At 38.4% G+C, this 18,332-nt stretch overlaps 1 protein-coding gene across 9 annotated transcripts in view; it reads left to right on the top strand.

Annotated features, from left to right (window-relative positions):
* The window catches only part of KLHL32 (kelch like family member 32), a 248,709-nt gene that overhangs the window by 185,774 nt on the left and 44,603 nt on the right, over positions 1–18,332 (top strand). The window lies entirely within an intron of this gene.

The following is an 18,332-nucleotide window of genomic DNA, read 5'->3' as shown; positions in this document are numbered from 1 at the left end:
CTATGCTGAATGAAAGTAGTGACAGTGGACATTGTCTTATTCCTTAACTTAGAGGAAAAGCTCTGTGGTTTTTTTTTTCCCCCTCTAAGTATGATGTTAGCTGTAGGTTTGTCATATATGAACCTTTATTATGCTGAGATATGTTCCACCTAATCCTACTTTGTTTAGGGTTTTTTATTATGAATATGATATACTTTGTTAAATGTTTCTTCTGTGTCCACTGAAATGATCGTATGGTTTTAATTCTTTTTCTTGTGGATGAGATGTATCATGTTGCTAGATGTGACTATTGAACCACTTTTGCATCCCAGGAATAAATCCCACTTGATCGTGGTGGATTTTTTTTTTTAACTGTATTGTTGGACTTGGTTTGATAATCTTTTGTTGAGGATTTTTGCATCTGTGTTTCATCAGAGATACTGCCCTGTAGTTCTCTTTTGTTCATGGTGTCCTTATGTGGTTTTGGTGTCAGGCTAACAGTGGCCTCATAGAATGAATTTGGAAACTTCCCTTCCTCTTCTATTTTTGGGACTAATTTGAGAAGAATAGGTATTAATTCTTCTTTAAATGTTTGGTAGAATTCACCTGTGCAACTGTCTGGTCTGGACTTCTGTTTTGGGGAGTTTTCAGATTACTGATTTAATTTCACTGCTGGTAATACATTTGTTCAAATATTCTCTTTCTTCCTGATTCAGTTTTGGGAAGTTATATGGTTCTAAGAATTTATCCTGTTCTTCTAGGTTGTTCAATTTGTCAGCGTATAATTTTTCATAATACTCTTATAATCCTTTGTATTTCTATATTGTTGGTTGTGACTTTTCCTCTTTCATTTTTGGATTTGAGTCCTCTCTCTCTCTCTCACTCTCTTTTTCTTTTTGATGAATCTGACTAAAGGTTTGATCATTACAAAGAACCAGCTCCTGGTTTCACTGGTCTGTTCTATTTTGGGTTGTTGTTGTTTGTCTTGTTTTGTTTTTAGTCCCTATTGCTCTAGGCAGTGTTATTTCCTTCTTTCTACTGGTTATTGTTTTTTTTTTAAGTCATCCTTTTCTTGCTCCTTTAGGTATAAACCCAGGTGGCTTATTTGAGATTTTCCTTGCTTCTTGGGGTAGGTCTGTATTGCTATAAATGTCCCTCTTAGAACAGCTTTGGCTGTATCCCAAAGAATTTAGACCATTGTGTTATAATTTTCATTTATCTCCAAGTATTTCTTGATTGCCTCTTGGATGTCTTAGGTGACCCATTCATTGTTTAGCATCATGTTATTTATCCTCCATGTATTTTTGTTCTTTTCAGATATTTTTTCTTGTGATTAATTTTTGATTTTATAGCATTGGGATCAGAAAAGATGCATGGCATGACTTCAGTCTTTTTGAATTTGTTGAGACATTTCTGTGGCCTAATGTGTAATCTGTTATAGAGGATGTCCCATATGCACTAGAAAAAAATGTGTACTCTGCTGTTTTATGATGGAATGTTCTGAATGTATCTGTTAGATCCATCTGGTCCAATGTGTCATTCAAAGCCACTGTTTCCTTGTTGATTTTATGTTTGGATGATCTATCCATTGATGTTAGTGTGGGGCTTACTATTTTATATTACTACAAAGTCCCCTACTATTTTGTATTACTATTGATTACTTCCTTTATGTTTTGTTATTAGGTGTTTTATGTATTTAGGTGCTTCCCTCTCGGGTGCATAAATATTTACAATTGTTATAACTTCTTGTTGAATTGCTTTTTTTATGGTTATATAGTGTACTTCTTTGTCTCTTGTCATGTACAGTCTTTTTTTTTTAAGATTTTATTTATTTATTTGATGGACAGAGACCACAAGTAGACAGAGAGAGATGAGGAAGCAGGCTCCCTGCTGAGCAGAGAGCCTGATGCAGGGCTCGATCCCAGGACCCTGGGATCATGACCTGAGCTGAAGGCAGAGGCTTTAACCCACTGAGCTGCCCAGGCGCCCCTACAGTCTTTTTTGAAGGTCTATTTTGTTTGATATAAATATTACTATCCTGGGGCACCTGGGTGCCTCAGTGGGTTAAGCCTCTGCCTTTGGCTCAGGTCATGATCCAGGGTCCTGGGATTGAGCCCCTCTTCGGGCTCTCTGCTCATCAGGGAACCTAATTCCCCCCTCTCTCTGCCTGCCTCTCGGCCTACTTGCGATTTCTCTCTCTCTGTCAAATAAATAAAATCTTTTAAAAAAAAGTATTATTACCCTGGCTTTCTTTCTTTCCTCTATTTTCATGATAAATTTTTTTCCATCCCTTTACTTTCCATCTGCATGTGTCTTTAAGTCTGAAATGAGTCTCTTGTAGGCTGCATATTGATGGGTCTTCCTTTTTTATCCATTCTGTCACTAGATGTCTTTTGATGAGAGTGTTTAGTGCACTTACATTCAAAGTAATAATTGATAGGCATGTACTTACTGCCATTTTATTACTTGTTTTATGATTGTGCTTATAGTTCCTCTCTATTCCTATCTTCTCTTGCTCTCTTTTCTCATGGTTTGTTGACTCTTTAGTGATATACTTGGATTCCTTTCTCTTTGTTTTTTCGTTAACTCTTACTGGTTTTTAATTTGCGGTTACCCACACATGTATATATAACATGCATACAGGAAGTCTATATTAATTTGATGGTCACTTAAGTTTGAATGTATTTTTTTACCGCCCCCTCTACATCTGAGGTATGTATATGGTGTCATACTTTACATCTTTTTATTCTGTGAATCCCTCAACTGATTATTTTAAAAGATTTATTTATTTGCTTTAAAGAGAGAAACAGAGAGAATGAGCAGGGGGGCAGACAGAGAGAGAATGTGAAGCAGACTCCACATCAAGTGGGGACCTGAGCATGGCTGGAGCTTGATCTCAGGATCCTAAGATCAGACCTGAGCCAAAACCAAGAGTCAGACACTTAACCAACTGTGCTACCCAGGTGCCCCACTTTGACTGACTTTTATTAAAGATTATTTACTTATTTAAGAGAGAGTGCATTCACGTGAGGGGGAGGGGCAGTGGAAAAGGGAGACAAGTAGATTCCTTGTTGATTGGGGAGCCTGATGTGGGACTTGATTCCAGGACCCTGAGATCATGATCTGAGTTGAAATCAAAGGTCAGAGGCTTAATGGATAAGCCACCCAGGCACCCCCTCCCCCAACTCATTTTTATAGTTGTACTTAATTTTACTACTTTGGTGTTTCTGCTTTTCTTATTCCTACTTATGCTCTTTCTTTCCCCCCACACCGCAAAGTCCTCTTTAACATTTCTGGAGGGCTGGTTTAGTAGTTGTGAGTTCCCTTAACTTTTGTTTATCTGGGAAACTCTTTATCTCTCCTTCTATTCTGAATGATAGACTTGCTGGATAGAATATTCTTGCCTTTAGGGTTTTTTTCCTCATCAGCACTCTGAATATATCATGCCACTCCCTTCTGACCTGTAAAGTTTGTCCTGAAAAATCAGGGATAGACCATTGGGTTTTCCTTGTATGTAACTGTTTTCTTCTCTCTTGCTGCTTTTAAAATTCCCTGCTTATCACTACTTTTTGCCATTTTAATTATTATGTGTATTGGTATGTACTTCCTTGGGTTGAATTTGTTGGGGGTTCTCTGTGGCTCTTAGATCTGAATTTCTGTTTCTACCCCCAGATTTGGGAAGTTTTCAGCTATTATTTCTTCAAATAAATTCTCTGCTCCTTTTTCTACCTTTTCTCCTAGGATCCCTAAAATTTAAATGTTATTATGCTTTATAATGTCTTAGTTCCCTAAGTCTATTTTCATTTTTTTATTATTATTTTCCTTTCCTGTTCAGCTTGATTGCTTTCCATTACTCAGTCCTTTAGGTCACTGATCTGTTCTTCTGCTTCCTCTAGTGTATTTATTCCACCTAGTATACATTTAATTTTGTTATCAAGTCCTTTATCTCTGATGTGTTCTTTTTAGTGTTTTCTATCTCTTTGTCAAGGGTCTTTTTTTCCTCTAGTGGAGTGAGTGTCTTTATCACCATTACTTTAAATTATCTCAGGAATATTACTTATCTCTGTTTTGTTTATGTCTTTTGCTCTGATTTTGTCCTGTTCTTTGTTTTGTACATTTTCTTCTGTCTCCTCATATTGTGTAACTCTGTGTGTCTGTTTCTATGTCTTAGGAAAGTCAGCTACATCTGTTGTTGTTTAAAGTAATGGCCTTATGAAGAACAGGTCCTGTAGTGCTCTACAGTGCAATGTCCCCTCTTCACCAGAACCTGGCACTTTAGGGGTGTCTTGAATGTGTGTAGTGTGTGCTCTGCTGTTGTGGTTCAGCTGAATTTGCCTTTTGTCCAGTCATCTGCAATGGCTCTCTTTGCCTGTTGTGGTCAGGGTTTGGTTCTTGCATTGTTAGTGAGCCAGTGTGGGGTCACCTTGAATTATGTTGAGTCAGACCAGGTATTTGCTAGAGATGTAGTATTACTGAACTGTAGGAGACTTTGGGGATGTGGTGCGTGGTGCCAGCAAGGTGTGTGTTGGTAGGAAGAGACTTGCAGTTGCCTCCAGTGAGCAGGCTGAGATGGAGGAGGTGGACCCACAGAAGCATTTGGGGCAGGTCAAGGGGTGTTGGCAAGGTTTGTGTGGTTCCGCTGTTGGAGGGAATCTGGAGCTGAGGCCTGGCTGGTGGGTGTGTCCACAGGACAACATGGATGGGTGCTTTTAGCAAGTTAGATGGAGAGTGTTGGCACTGTGCTGGTCCCAGCTGGTGTCCCTGTATCTAGACTAGGGTGAGGGAGGGAAATGGTGCCCACCAGCTATTTTCCTCCTGGAAAAGTCTCCCAATAATCCTTGTCCCTCCAGCATACACTCTGAGATTAACAAACAAATTGCCTCCTGTATGCACCAGGTGTTTTCCAAACTGCTGCTGCTTTGCTGTATCTATGTGGGACTGTTTACTGTGCTCTCTTTAAAGGTGGGGAATTAGTTTCCTCTCACCCTTCCAGCCCACAAGCCTGCTGATTTTTTAAAGTTCCAGGCTTTAAATCCTTCTGGTTATAAGACCTTGTGAATTTTGTCCCCTCTGCTTTTCAGTACCAAATGTTATGGGATTCATCTTCCCTGTGTAGGCTTCCTGTCGTGAGAGTCTTTTCCTTCTCCTCTGTGGGCTGAGCAGTCCCTCCCTTCCATTGAGAGTCCATAGATCCATTTAGCTCTTGACTGCATCTCTGTCCTTCCTACCCTCTTTGATGTAGCCTCTCATCTACATTTAGCTGTGGAGAGTCTGTTCTGTCACTTTTGGATCATATTTGTGTTTTTTACACTGAGGTGGTTGTTATCTAGTTGTATCTGCAAGACAAGCTGAGCTTAGGTTCCTCCTACTCTGCCATCTTCTTCAGAAGTCCTGATCATACAGTTTTTATTTTTTGTTCTGTTAATGTGATGTTTCATGTTGATTGATTTGTGGATTTTGAACTGTCCTTACACCCTAGGAATAAATCCCACTTGATTATGATGAATGATCCCAATGTATTCTTAGATTTTAATTTGCTCATTTTTTATTGAGAAATTTTACATCCATGTTCATCAGGGATATTGGCCTGTAGTTTTATTTTTTTGTACCATTTTCATCTGATTTTGGGTGATGTTGGCCTCTCAGAATGAATTTGGAAGCTTCACTTCCTCTTCTATTTTTTTTTTTAATAGTTTGAAAAGAATAGATTAACTCTTCCTTAAATGTTTGGTAGAATTCACCTGTGAAGCTGTCTGGTCCTAGATTTTTATTTGTTGGGAGTTTTTGATGACAAATTCACTTTCTTTACTAGTAACTTGTCTGTTTGGATTTTCTATTTCTTCCTGGATTCAGTTTTGGAAGATTATATGTTTTCAAGAATTTATCTGTTTTTTCTAGGCTGTTCAATTTGTGGACATAAATTTTTTCATAGATGGGAGCGCCTGGGTGGCTCAGTTGGTTAAGCTTCCAGCTCTTGGTTTTGGCTCAGGTCATGATCTCAGGATTTTGAGATTGAGCTCTGTGTTAGGCTCCATACTCAGTAGAGAGTCTGTTTGGGATTCTTTCCCTCTTACTTTCCCTAAACCCTGCCACACCCACTGCTCACACTCTCTTGTTCTCAAATATATACAATCTTAAAATTTTTCATAGTTGTTTTTTGCAATTCTTTGTATTTTGGTGATGTTTGGTGTTACTTCTCCATCTTTATTTCTAATTTTATTTATTTGAGTCCTCTTCTATTCTTGATGAGTTGTCAATCTAAAGGTTTATCAGTTTTGTTTATTTTTTAGAACCATCTCTTGGTTCCACTGATCTTTTCGTTTTTTTTTTGTTGTTGTTGTTGTTTTTTATTCACTGTTAAAGTTACTTTCTTTCTGAGCTTTATTGTCTTCTTCTTTCTACTGACCTTGGGCTTTGTTTGTTCTTATATTTATAGTTCGTTTAGGTGTAAGGTTAGGTTGTTTGAAATTTTTTTGTTACTTGAGGTATGCCTGTATCACTGTGAACTTCCCTCTTAGATCTGCTTTTGCTGTGTCCCAAAGATTTTCAACCATTGTGTTTTCATTTTCATTAGTCTCTGTGTGTTATTTCATTTTCTCTTTTATTTCTTCATTGGCCCATTTTTTGTTCATTTAATAACACGTTGATTTTTCCATTTTTTTCTTCTTCTAATTGATTTCTAGTTTTGTATCTTAATGGTCAGAAAAGGTGCTTGATATGGTTTTAATCTTTTTAAATTTATCAAGACTTGTTTTGTTGCCTAACAAAACAAGACATTCTCCCTCTTGGAGAATGTTCCATGTGCACGTGAGAAGAATTTATATTCTGCTGTTTTGAGTTGGAATGTTTTGTATATATCTGTTAAGTCCATCTGGTCTAATGTGTCATTGGAAGACATAGTTACCTTATTGATTTTCTGCCTGGATGATTTATCCATTGATATAAGTGGGAGAAGCAATCACCTTTAAGTAAATCTTGAAGACTTCTCAGCTTTCTTCAATAATCTTCTCTAGTTGTTTAACATCTGGTCTAACAAAATTCTCCCTTGCATTTAAATTAAATTCATTTGTATTCTGTCCATTTTTCCTTCTGCTGTCCTCAATAACCAAGGAGACAGCTATAGTCTTGGCTTCTTGGGATAATGCCTCAATTATTGGCAATTCATTGATTTTCATTGAAGAAATGTAGCTCATGTTAGGATTTAAGTGCTCCATAATTAATGAATGAAGTTAAGAATTGGATTAAGGAAGAGGATAAATGAGATGGCTCCAATAAATTGCTGGTCTTATATACCAAATAAACATGAGATATAAGTGTGAGTATTAGTATATGTAGCTATATTTAGATAAAAACTTCATTTATCTTTAAGTATATATTTCAATATTACAGAAAATACAAAGAAAATAACCACCAGGACTGTGTCTTGTAGGCTTTGCTGAAGAAATTTCAAACTTGGGTATAAATAAGCCTTGGCTAATAGAAGGAATAGGTCTGTGCTTGACTTGGACAACAAAACAATGATGGATTAATGAAATCAATGTAATTCATATTTTCTTCCACCTTACATTCCTTCCATTGATTCATTTAGTTTTCATATGTTGTTAATGCATTCCTAAATTTAATATGACTTTCTCACACATATTTTAATAAATATTTCCTATTTTCTTGGTTATAAAACTAGCTCTTAAAAAATGCTGCAGTTTCCTTACATATTCTTAAAGATATAACTACTTTACCTCTTCTTTGGTGAGACCTTAGAAAACCACAGAAGCTTATCCTAGACTGGCTAGATCTATCATCCTAGTATCAAGCTGATTTCTCTTTCAATATGGGTCTGTATGTTTCCTTTTCTGTGTTATTAAATGTATCAACTTATTATAGATCTTATTGCTCTATCACTTTGTTTTTCCCCCACTGTGAAAGGAAATACATTTTCTTTGTTCTTCCTCTGCACTAATGTATGCTGCCTGTGTTAACCATACTTAATGAAAACAATCACAATTTTCTCAGGTTTGTTTCTCCCTACTGTGTACTTGAGATGAAAAATTCACTTCCCTGTGTACAGTACAATAACTTTAATTGGAAAGAAAAGGAAATCACCAGTGACATTTCTAATACCTTCTGTCGTCTGCCTCTTTCCTCAGGACCAGCTTATAATAAATCAATTGTGAATCTAACCATGGATAGGGAGGGGTACTAGGTTTGCTAATGGCCCCCTTAAAAAAACAAGGCAGTTATATGTCACCCTATCACTAATTTAGAAGCATTACCCAGCTTTGTTTTTGCAAATAAAAATATTTGAGGCTATTCCTTATCCTTTACCAAATAATCAAGTATTTCCAATTTAATTGATGGAAGCATACTTCTGGTAGTTTGAAAGCTTTGCCTGAGGTGAAGGAAGTAAGGATTTTAGAATGTGGATTTTAGGATCTTATTTCTGTTCCATAAAACACAAAATGAATGTTTCTTTAGAGGTTCAATATTTCTAGCATGTTCACTGTCTCTGCATACTCCCTCCCTTTTCTCTGTCCATTTTGGGGTCAGGACACCTTGAAACCTGTCCATGGTTTTTAAAATGAGACAAGCAGAGATGAATTCAGAAGATAGGCTGTATGGATATGCCCATTAGCATTTAATTTAAGATGTTAGAGATAGTCAGATTTTACAGGATCCTGTAACATTTGACACTGTGACCCAATTCACAAATGCTCCACATCATTTCTACTTGAAATTCACAATACTGAAGCAAAAGAAGCATTAAATATTCTGCAGTTGTGCTTTAAAAGTTATGCTCTCCATTGTGAGATATTGTTTGTGAACTACTAAAAAAAATCTATCTCTTTTTGTGAGTGAAAATTAATCCTGAACTCATCTTGCAGAACAACTTACCTTTTCATTTTCATCAAATGTTGCCAAGATAATGGGAATCTGAACCAAAAAATTAGTGCTTTTAAAAGTATAGAAATAAGACAAATGGTACTACATTTATTCAAAAGCAGTATTTAGTGTTTTCTTGATTCTCTTGGTGAATGCTACTTCCTTACTAAGTCTTGTGCTGGTTCATAGATTAACGATTAATTCAGCAAATACACTTCCTACCCTCTAGGAGCTGACAATCAAAGAACTTTTCAGATATTTCATTAATGAAAGAACATTTGTTAAAGCTTCTTTAACTCCCTAGAAGATACGTTTATTTTCATCTTGGTTAAATTTATATGAAGCTCGCATTGCCCCATTTTAAATGATTTTAATTTATTCAAACCTACTAGAGGGACTTTGGCTTTTCCAATATTCATTAAAATTAGAACAATGCAAAATTTCATAAACATTTTGTAAATGCCGTAGTTTTAGCTTTTCTCTATCTTGATGAATATTATTTTACTTGCATCTAAAAAATTATATACAAAACATTGATAAATAACAGAGGGTTCAGTGAAGGCTGGCTTGTGGTACCCTGAGGTCACAGAGCATGTGAAACTTGATCCACTTCTCACCACCTGGGAGGTGCTGAGCAAGTTTCCTAACCTTCCTTAGTCCTCTTCCAGGCTAGTGTGGAGTGACAAAGAAGAGTAAGACACATATCCTGAACTGGGACTCACAGTGTAGTAGAGGGAACAGACTCTTCAACAGATGATTACAGTATCCAGTGTAATACATGTGATGGTCAAAGTCTTCCCCAGAGACCATAGTGCAAAGCAAGGAGTACTTCATGTGGGTTTCACAGAGGTTCATAGCACATCTTAATTTGGTCTTAGGTCCACTGGCTGCTTCCCATGTCCTCATTAACCCCTCCTTGTCCTCATGAGTGGGATTCATGGTCTAGTCATTTCCATAATTCTCCTGCCCTCTAGGAAGCACTCACTCTTGGACAAACCCCATGGTCTATTTTGTTTGTGCCTGTGCCTGGGCAGCTGAACCCTGTGGGAAGAGGCCAGTTGACAGGAGGGCTTTATGTGAGATCTACTCAGCTCCCCAAGCCCTGTCTGCTTTATAGGAACATCCTTCCACCCCGCCCCTTCGCTCCCACCTCAGCTGTATCCGTCCTTCTCAGCCACCCCTCACTGGGTAGAACTTCCTCAAAACCCATGGCCCTCAGACTCAGAGACAAGACCTTTTCTTCTTTTCTTTCTTTCTTTTTTTTTTCAGAGCAAATAACAGCAAGGAGGGTCTTGCAGCAAGTCAGCTGAGAGGAGATGAGGCAGCGAAGAGCGGGAGGAGTCAGATGGTCAAGAGGTGGGCTGGAAAGGGGCCAGCGCAGAAGGTTGGGAGGAACTATTAGCAAGTAGGGTGAAGAGGAGGGTTCTGGTGAAGGAGCATGAGAATGTGGGATGGTCAAGGTTAGAGGAGGAGTGTTAAAGGAAATTAAAAGTGAAAAGGAAAGGGCTTGCTGAGAGGTGTCCAGTACTGCTGGGACCTTAAGGTCCAGAATATTTATTTTCTCTGCAACTTTCGATCAGGAACCCATTGGTAACTTCAGTGAAAGTAGCTATAGGGGAGTAGAAGAAAGTAAAAGCAAGAATGCAGTGGTTTAGGGTGTGAAAGAAAAGTGAGGAAGTCGAAAGTGCATGTATAGACCAGAAATACCAAGATACCATCTAAACTTATCTTCCTGAATCCGAGCTTCCCAGACAGCTTTCTGATTATTATGCTTTGCCTCTTGGGAAGGGATGTGCTGTTTCTAGGAACACACATATTTCAACCCATCTCACAACCATATTTTTTCATTGTAAATTAACAAATAGCATTTTGGGTTTAGAAAGAAAAAAAGGAGAGTAGGAAGGAAAGAAAAAGGTGGAAGTTTGGCTGAGAGAAGAGAGAGTAGCTAAAGGAGGAAAGCCAGCCCACTGTTAAAAGAGGGAACTTTTTAAAAGAATGCAAGTTCATTAAGCAAATTGGTAGATAAGGGAAAGAAGAGAACAAAACTGAAGGTGAAGGGTTTGGGGCATTCTTCTGTTAGTAAAAGCTGAAAGCATCCTCCTAGGTACCAGGAATGGAGCGAAGTCCATGGGATACCATAATGACAATAGGCATAGGGGTTCAAACAGGCAGGAGGTATTTGGAGAGGAGTTTAGTCTTGGACAGGAGAAGGGGGACCCATCAAGTGCTAAGCCTGGAGGGCAGGAGACAATGCTAGATGTGGACTTAGGTAAGCTCCCAGATGAGGGTCAGGGACCTGACGAGGTTCCTTATCCATGGAATCAGGTGAGAGACAAAGTCGTCTGTTGAGGTTGTGCTATGTCGGGACTAGGGAGACAGTCTGAGGGAGGTGGCCCGGGGGAAGAAAGAAGCCTCTGAGAGAAAGCAGAGGGAACCGACACGTTTTTTAAAAATTAAGTGTCGGAGCTCATACTAAGGTTGGAAACAGCAAAACTCTGGTGGCCCAGTTTGTAAATTTGTCTTTTTTTTTTTTTTTTTTTTTTTTTTTTTGTGGTACTCACCAAAGAATTGGAGAGGTCAGGTCCTTGGATTCAGTCAAGATGGAAGGTTTTTAGGGTGTGAATAATCCAAAGGACCCTAGTAGAAGGGGTTCAGCTTGTTGGGTTAGGTGAATGTCAAGGGCTTACGGGAGGGAGAGGGAGAACAAAGTGTGTTCTCAAGAAAGTCCACGAGAGAGTGTCTGTTTGTTGCCCCTGTAGGCAGTTACTGTGTGAGGAAGCTGCCTGCCTGCTAGAGGTTTGGAGCTTGAAAACCTGGCAGGTCCACTTAGTTCTTAGGGACCTGGTGTACCCCATAAGAACAAAATCTTCATTATTGCTTTACATTCTCACAACCAGCTGTCTTCAGCGGTTACTTTTTGCTCCTTTCTTTTTACGTTGGCCCCAGCCTTCACTATTTTCCATCTGGAAAAAGATTAAAACAAAACCAGTACGGTAGTGTCCTGAGATGAAGCCAAACAGAAATGACCCCTTCTATAATGCTTTTAGAAGAGCCAGGTGACTGAAAGAGTGAATAAATAAATAAAAATCAAACATGAAAGAGCTAAATGGTGTGAAGAAAGCAATAAGATCACCTATATTTTCCAAAATAATCAACAAAGGTTTCACCCTAAACGGACTTCCCTTTACTCTGAAGAAGCTGCACTTGGTTTACCCTCACATTTCTGCTCACGAGATGAGGTGTAAAGGTGTTAAATGATGTTCATAGATCCCACAGCTGGTATTTGACAGAGTTGGAATTTGATCTCTATGTCTCTGGTTTTTGAAAACCATGCTTTCCCCGCAAAAACGTACAATGCAGTTATCACTCCAACGAATGTCTCAAAAACAGCTGTTTAACACTGTGAAAAGAGTTCCCAAATGACGTGACTGAAAGTCAACGATATACTTAAGGATGATCGTAGATTATCGTACCTGGAGACTTGTTTAGATCCACGATCACTTGATTTTCTCTAGTTGTTTAACTGGCCACTTTTCTCAGGGCACAGATTTGAGCCATGTAACGTTTTCCTTTTTGTGGAGAGAACAGCCTTTGTTTAGGTGATTGTTTGTGTCTGACCAGATGGATCTAAAAAGAGGTAGAATAAGGTGGGAGCTGAATTGCTTTACCTAAGAGTATGGGACATAGGTCATTTTCCTTTGTTCTCAAGAGGAGAGAAGGTTAAAGCTGAATCATGGAAGTGGGCAATCGCTGAAGAATTTGGTTGATGACAGGAGGGAGAGAAAAGACCCAACAAGAACAGAGCAAACCAGGACACTAGAGACAGGTAGAGGTGACCTTGAGAACTTAACCTTGCTTGGAACCTGCAGAAATCTTTGGAGGCAGGATTTCATCTTTCTGTAGAATGAGGAATGGGACAGAGAATTTTTCTGAGATTTTAAAGGGCAGATGCCACTTGCATTGTGGTGGATTTTGTCTTCATTTGTCGTTGCACCTATTTTAAATAACACATGGCCCATTCTTTACATGTTTTGCATCGCAAGTTTGTATCTGTTCACTCTAGGTGACATAAATATAATTTATAAATTTATATTTTCAAGTGCATCATCCTTTATTTGTAGGTATTTTGTAAATTTGAGAATTTCTTTACGGATTTTGAGTATATTAATTACCCATCCATTTGTGTGGGTTCCTCAAGTGTGACAGAAATAATATGGGTAGTAGTTTTAATTTAATGCATGGATTAAGTATGCTCCTATTCAAGATGCTAATTCAGTAGATACATTCTTGGCTTTGATGGTTTATGTAGTGTTATAAACACTAAAAATATGGACAGTCTAATGTGTAAAAATAGATAATAAAAGTTTTTTATTATAAGTTTTATTTATTATAAATATTCCCATGGTGTCCCTTTTTTTAAGGATTAGTCACAAGTTTGGCTTTATTTAAAAAATGACTAATGTGAACTCACACCTAATGCCAGTCATTCTTTTGATAATTATATAATTAGTGTGAAGTTTTCTCTTTTTGAGAATTAAAGCATACTTATGGAGGAGAAGCTTTAAACTATTTTTTTTTTAAGATTTTATTTATTTATTTGACAGACAGGGATCACAAGTAGGCAGAGAGGCAGGCAGAGAGAGAGAGAGAGAGGGAAGCAGGCTTCCTGCGGAGCAGAGAGCCCGATGCGGGGCTCGATCCCAGGACCCTGAGATCATGACCTAAGCCGAAGGCAGCAGCCCAAACCACTGAGCCACCAGGTGCCCCAAGAAGCTTTAAACTATTAAAGGAAAAAGTCTTCGATACCTTATAAACCAGCTGGTCATTCTAGTTATTAGAAAAAAATAAATCTATTTCAGACTACAAAATATATTTATTAATTCAAAATTCTATACTTCATTATATTTGTTATTTTTTAAAAATATTTCCTACATGCTCATTTGTACTTTTTATGGCAATGATAAGAAGTTTCTATAAATAAATTACTACAGCACTATAGTAAACTTCTTCTGTGGGTCACTTGCAATGTTCCGCATTCTGGGTTATATAAAACCTGTGAGAGAGATGTTGTCATCTCCAGTTTGTGTATGAGGAGTTTCAGCTGGCCTGTGTTAAGTGCTCCCTTGAGATGAGAGTCATAAAGGAGCCTGTGTGGGGTGATGCCACAGCCTGTCCTGAAGCTTGCCCCCTAGCCTAGTGTACAGCTGACCACGGCAGGCTTCCAGGAGAGCTGAGAACTTGAGGTGGTTTTCCACAATCCTGAATTGGCTGGCAGAGTTCCAGAGTGTCTTCCCAGAGAGCATGGACATGTTTGGTTCTTTGCATCCTGCTCCATCCTTGTAAGGGTCCTAGTGCTGTATTACGTACACAGGCTTCCACTAAAGAGTGTAGTATAGGACGGTCCATCAACAGATGTATTTTCTGTCCTCAAAAAAAAAAAAAAAATTGCAGAGCCACCAGACTTGACCTACCCTGACCAATGTAGATTGAGAGCTGTTTTCCTAAACACTATTATGTACACCTTGTCAGCCTTGACCAGTTGTTGCTTGTGAGCACAGTGAGTTTGGGAGTCAGTGAACTCCAGTCGTGGAGACAGAATCACTTGCTTGGCAGTCACCTGTCATCCTTTCTCCCATACGCAGTCATCCATTTGTCACCACGTTTTGTGAAAAGCTGAACAGGGACGCTTCAGAAAAATGCTTTGCTCTCGTCTCGATGATAGAACGCATTTCTCATCGCTGGTAGCACGGTGGTAACTTTTCATTCCTTCTGGCAGTTTTTAAAGACTTATTTGACTTTGGGGGAACCTGCAGCATATCTTAAAGTCACAGTTCAAAAGTAGAAGACGGGGGGGGGGAAGTGTAAGACAGGGTTGTTCATTTTCAATTTTGGCTGAAAAGTCTTAACTTCTACCGTGGCACTTCAAAGTTCTGGAAAACTTGGCTTTAAAAAGGGATGCTGATATGAGATGGCATACTTAATGACAAATGTATCTATAGAAAGCTGTTAAGATGCAGATTATCCCCCCCCTGGGGTGGGGGAGGGAGATCAAAACTGCCAATCTGTAAAATGTACTCGATCGAGGGAGGCATCGACTCTATCTTCGCAAGCGCTCTGATTGCAGGGGACAGTATAGCAGCATGTGGCATCATAACCCAGAGCAGGCAAATCAGCTTGATGACTTTCAAAGCCAGGAATACTGCTGCAGGCAAGGGTACTCCAGTCTAGGAGAAATTAAAACATATAGAGACTGTTATTAATTCCATATCTATTTTTGTATAGTCAAATCTGTATGCAAATCCTTAGCATCTCATTTCCGCAGATTAATCTAAAAGTTGAAGAGTGTTATGTGAAGAGAATGTAATGATAAAGCTTGGCAAATAACACTGCGAAAGAAACCGGGGCCGCCAACTTGGATGCTTTCTTTAAAATTTATTTTTTTGTGCTGAGAACAAAAGGTTTTTATTTATATGATCGTTTGTAAATTATTTCAAAGGGGGAAAGCAATAGAAGCAATTTCAAGGGTTTTCCCTTGCAGTCCTGACTTGGTAGAAGTTACAGTGCTAGGATTTTTAGGCACCTCCTGTGGTTTAACATTCCAGAAGTAATCAACCAAATAACTAACTCGGATTTTTATTTTTTCTTCCACCTAGTAACCTAGTGTCTCATTTCTAAACATTGTCATGGGAGTGAAAATTTGTATGTAAGGGTAAGAAATCTAATTACGGCCTGCAGATTTGGGGGGGGGGGGGAGCTAACTATTATGAATGCATCTGTAGAAGAGAGCAAATAATAATTCTGAAGAGCATGAAGATAAATTGTATGCCCTGCCTAGGAGAGAGGATGTAATAGCTATATTTGAATCCATTGGTTGTACATTTAATCTATAATGGGCAGAGTCTGATACGTATAGTGGTGTAAATATTTTCAAATAGGTTATAAACAGATAGTTTACTGCAGTAGATATTAATTCTGTCCCATCTTTCTAAAACAAGGAGAGAAACTGTCGAAGTTTTGAAGCAATGGGTGGGAGATTGACCTTCTGCTCTCTCTCATTTGGAGAAATGATTATAGGCAAGCTGGACATTCATCTGGTGCTTATGGCCCAGATCAAAAGCACTTGGCAATCATTTTCACCCTGAAGACTTGTGTGGTCTCAATAGATTTGATTATTCTTGTGTAGTTATGCTGAGAAAGAATGATTGGACATTCAGTTTTTAATCAGATAAAAGAAAAGGAAGGTTGGGAGGAAAAAGCAAACATAGCTCTGTGTTTATTTGGACATACATTTTGACTCTATGTAGGCATTTCAACCTCAGCTTGCTTAAGTGTATTTTCTTTTCCTTTTATTTTATTTTAGAATGAGACATTCAATAGGAAATGCAGAGAAGACTTTCTTTGAGGGCAGGAAGCTCATTTCTCTCTGTTCTTTGTGGATTTACTCTGCAGATAAAGCTTTCATTGAGCTTAAAAGTAGTTGCAGGCTTCAGAGAGAATTAAAAAAAAAAAAAAAAACCCTCCAGTTAATAAAAGCCATAGTCAATTATATGAAAGAAATAATCTCCTTATTGTGATTGCATGAGAGAGTAATGATTGGCCTGGACAGGTTCCCTTCCCTTTATGTAGCCATTGGTATTGATTGATTATTCGGCTCAGTTAAGGACTGTGCACAAATCCTCTGGATTCTCGTTGACGTGATTCCTGGCCACCGGAGTTGATGGTGGTGACCGATCCAAAGTACTGGAACTGTCAAAGCAAAAATTATATGGGACAAAGTTAAGCAGATAAGGAAGACTTTGTTCAAGGCTATTGCAATAGGGGAGGAGACCAGAATGCAGTCTGAAATGAATTCTGCTGAAGAAGAGGCAGGAGGGTTTTCAAACACTGAGCTTTTCTCAGTGAGAAAAGTACTGAAGGAGTTTTGGGGTAAAGGTTGATCAGTGTGATGTATTGAGCACATTCAGTTACCCCTGATTTTGTGACTGTTTTCCTCTGTGATTAGACCATGTGTATTTGCTGATTGGCGCCCAGAAAAGTGAGGCTCCTCCCTTTCTTCAGAGAGACTGGGAGACAGAGTGATTATCTTCCATGATGATTACGTTTCAATGGGATGGTTCCTGGGGCTTTGAGGAAGTTATTCTCAGGTTGTAAAACTGCGTAAAGCTTCTTAAATGATTTCTATCTCAAGGAAGCAGAGAAAGAATTTACAGATTTTCTAAAGTGCAAGAAAAGGGATGTCAGAGGCCAAGAAGACAGAGAGAGGGCTATTAAAGTTTAGTCAAACTGAGAAAAACATTACAGCTGTTTTGGTCATTATTGTAACAGTACATACTTTTTGAATTCAAACAATTTCAACAGGAAACACCTTTGGTCTGACTCAGTTTTAGATCTTCATTGTAAAATTGGCTGCTTCTTTGTGATACTTACTAAAATGTTACTCATTTTATTTTTATTTTTTAAATTTAATTTTATTTTTTCAGTGTTCCAAGATTGTTCATGCATCACACCCAGTGCTCCATGCAATACGTGCCCTCCTTAACACCCACCTCCAGACGCCCCTCCTCTCCCTCCCCCGCCAAACCCTCAGTTTGTTTCTCAGAGTCCACAGTCTCTCATGTTTCATTTCCCCCTCTGATTTCCCCCAATTCACTTTTCCTTTCCTTCTCCTAATGTCCTCCGTGTTATTCCTTATGCTCCACAAGTAAGTGAAACCATATGATAATTGACTCTCTCTGCTTGGCTTATTTCACTCAGCATAATCTCTTCCAGTCCCATCCATGTTGATACAAAAGTTGAGTATTCATCCTTTCTGATGGAGGCACAGTACTCCATTGTACATATGGACCAATAAACGTTAACTCATTTTAAACGAGCATTAGATACTATTTCTTAAGAGATTTTGGGGGGAGGTAGTAGGTTTGCTCTCGTATTCTTGTTTATTTTATTACCTAACATTTACTATCTCCTAGTGTTATTTTCTTATAGAGCTTTTTTTTAATGTGTTTTTTAGTTCTCCCATCTGATGGTAAAAATTAAAGAGTGAAACATCCTCAGTGATTTCTGGGTTTTACAGGGCTCAGTGTACACCACAAACGTGAAACTAAGTATGAGGACAGATAGGAAAACTTTTTTAGAATTGTAATGATATTTTAGTGGTTCTTGATTAAGCAGAAGGTCTTGAGACTTTGGATCTAAGCAATTGTCAGGAGGCTTTGGAAGAGTTGATGACACGGAGTACATGCAGTGCTGTCGGATATGGTCACCCTTTGTCTCATGTGGCTTCTCAGGCACTTGAAATGTGGCTAATCTGGATTGAGATGGGCTGTGTCAAACAGACATTGGATTTTGGAGACCATATGAAAAAAAGAATATAAAGTAGCTCCAGAATTTTTCTATTAACTATGCATAGAAATGATAATATTTGTTAAATAAAATCTATATTGAGTTTACTTTCACTGTTTCTTTTTAGTGTTTCA

This window comes from Mustela lutreola, chromosome 6, assembly GCF_030435805.1.
Source record: "Mustela lutreola isolate mMusLut2 chromosome 6, mMusLut2.pri, whole genome shotgun sequence".
Taxonomy (NCBI): Eukaryota; Metazoa; Chordata; class Mammalia; order Carnivora; family Mustelidae; genus Mustela; species Mustela lutreola.
Note: the sequence above shows the minus strand (reverse complement) of the source record. Positions and strands in the feature narration are given on the sequence as shown.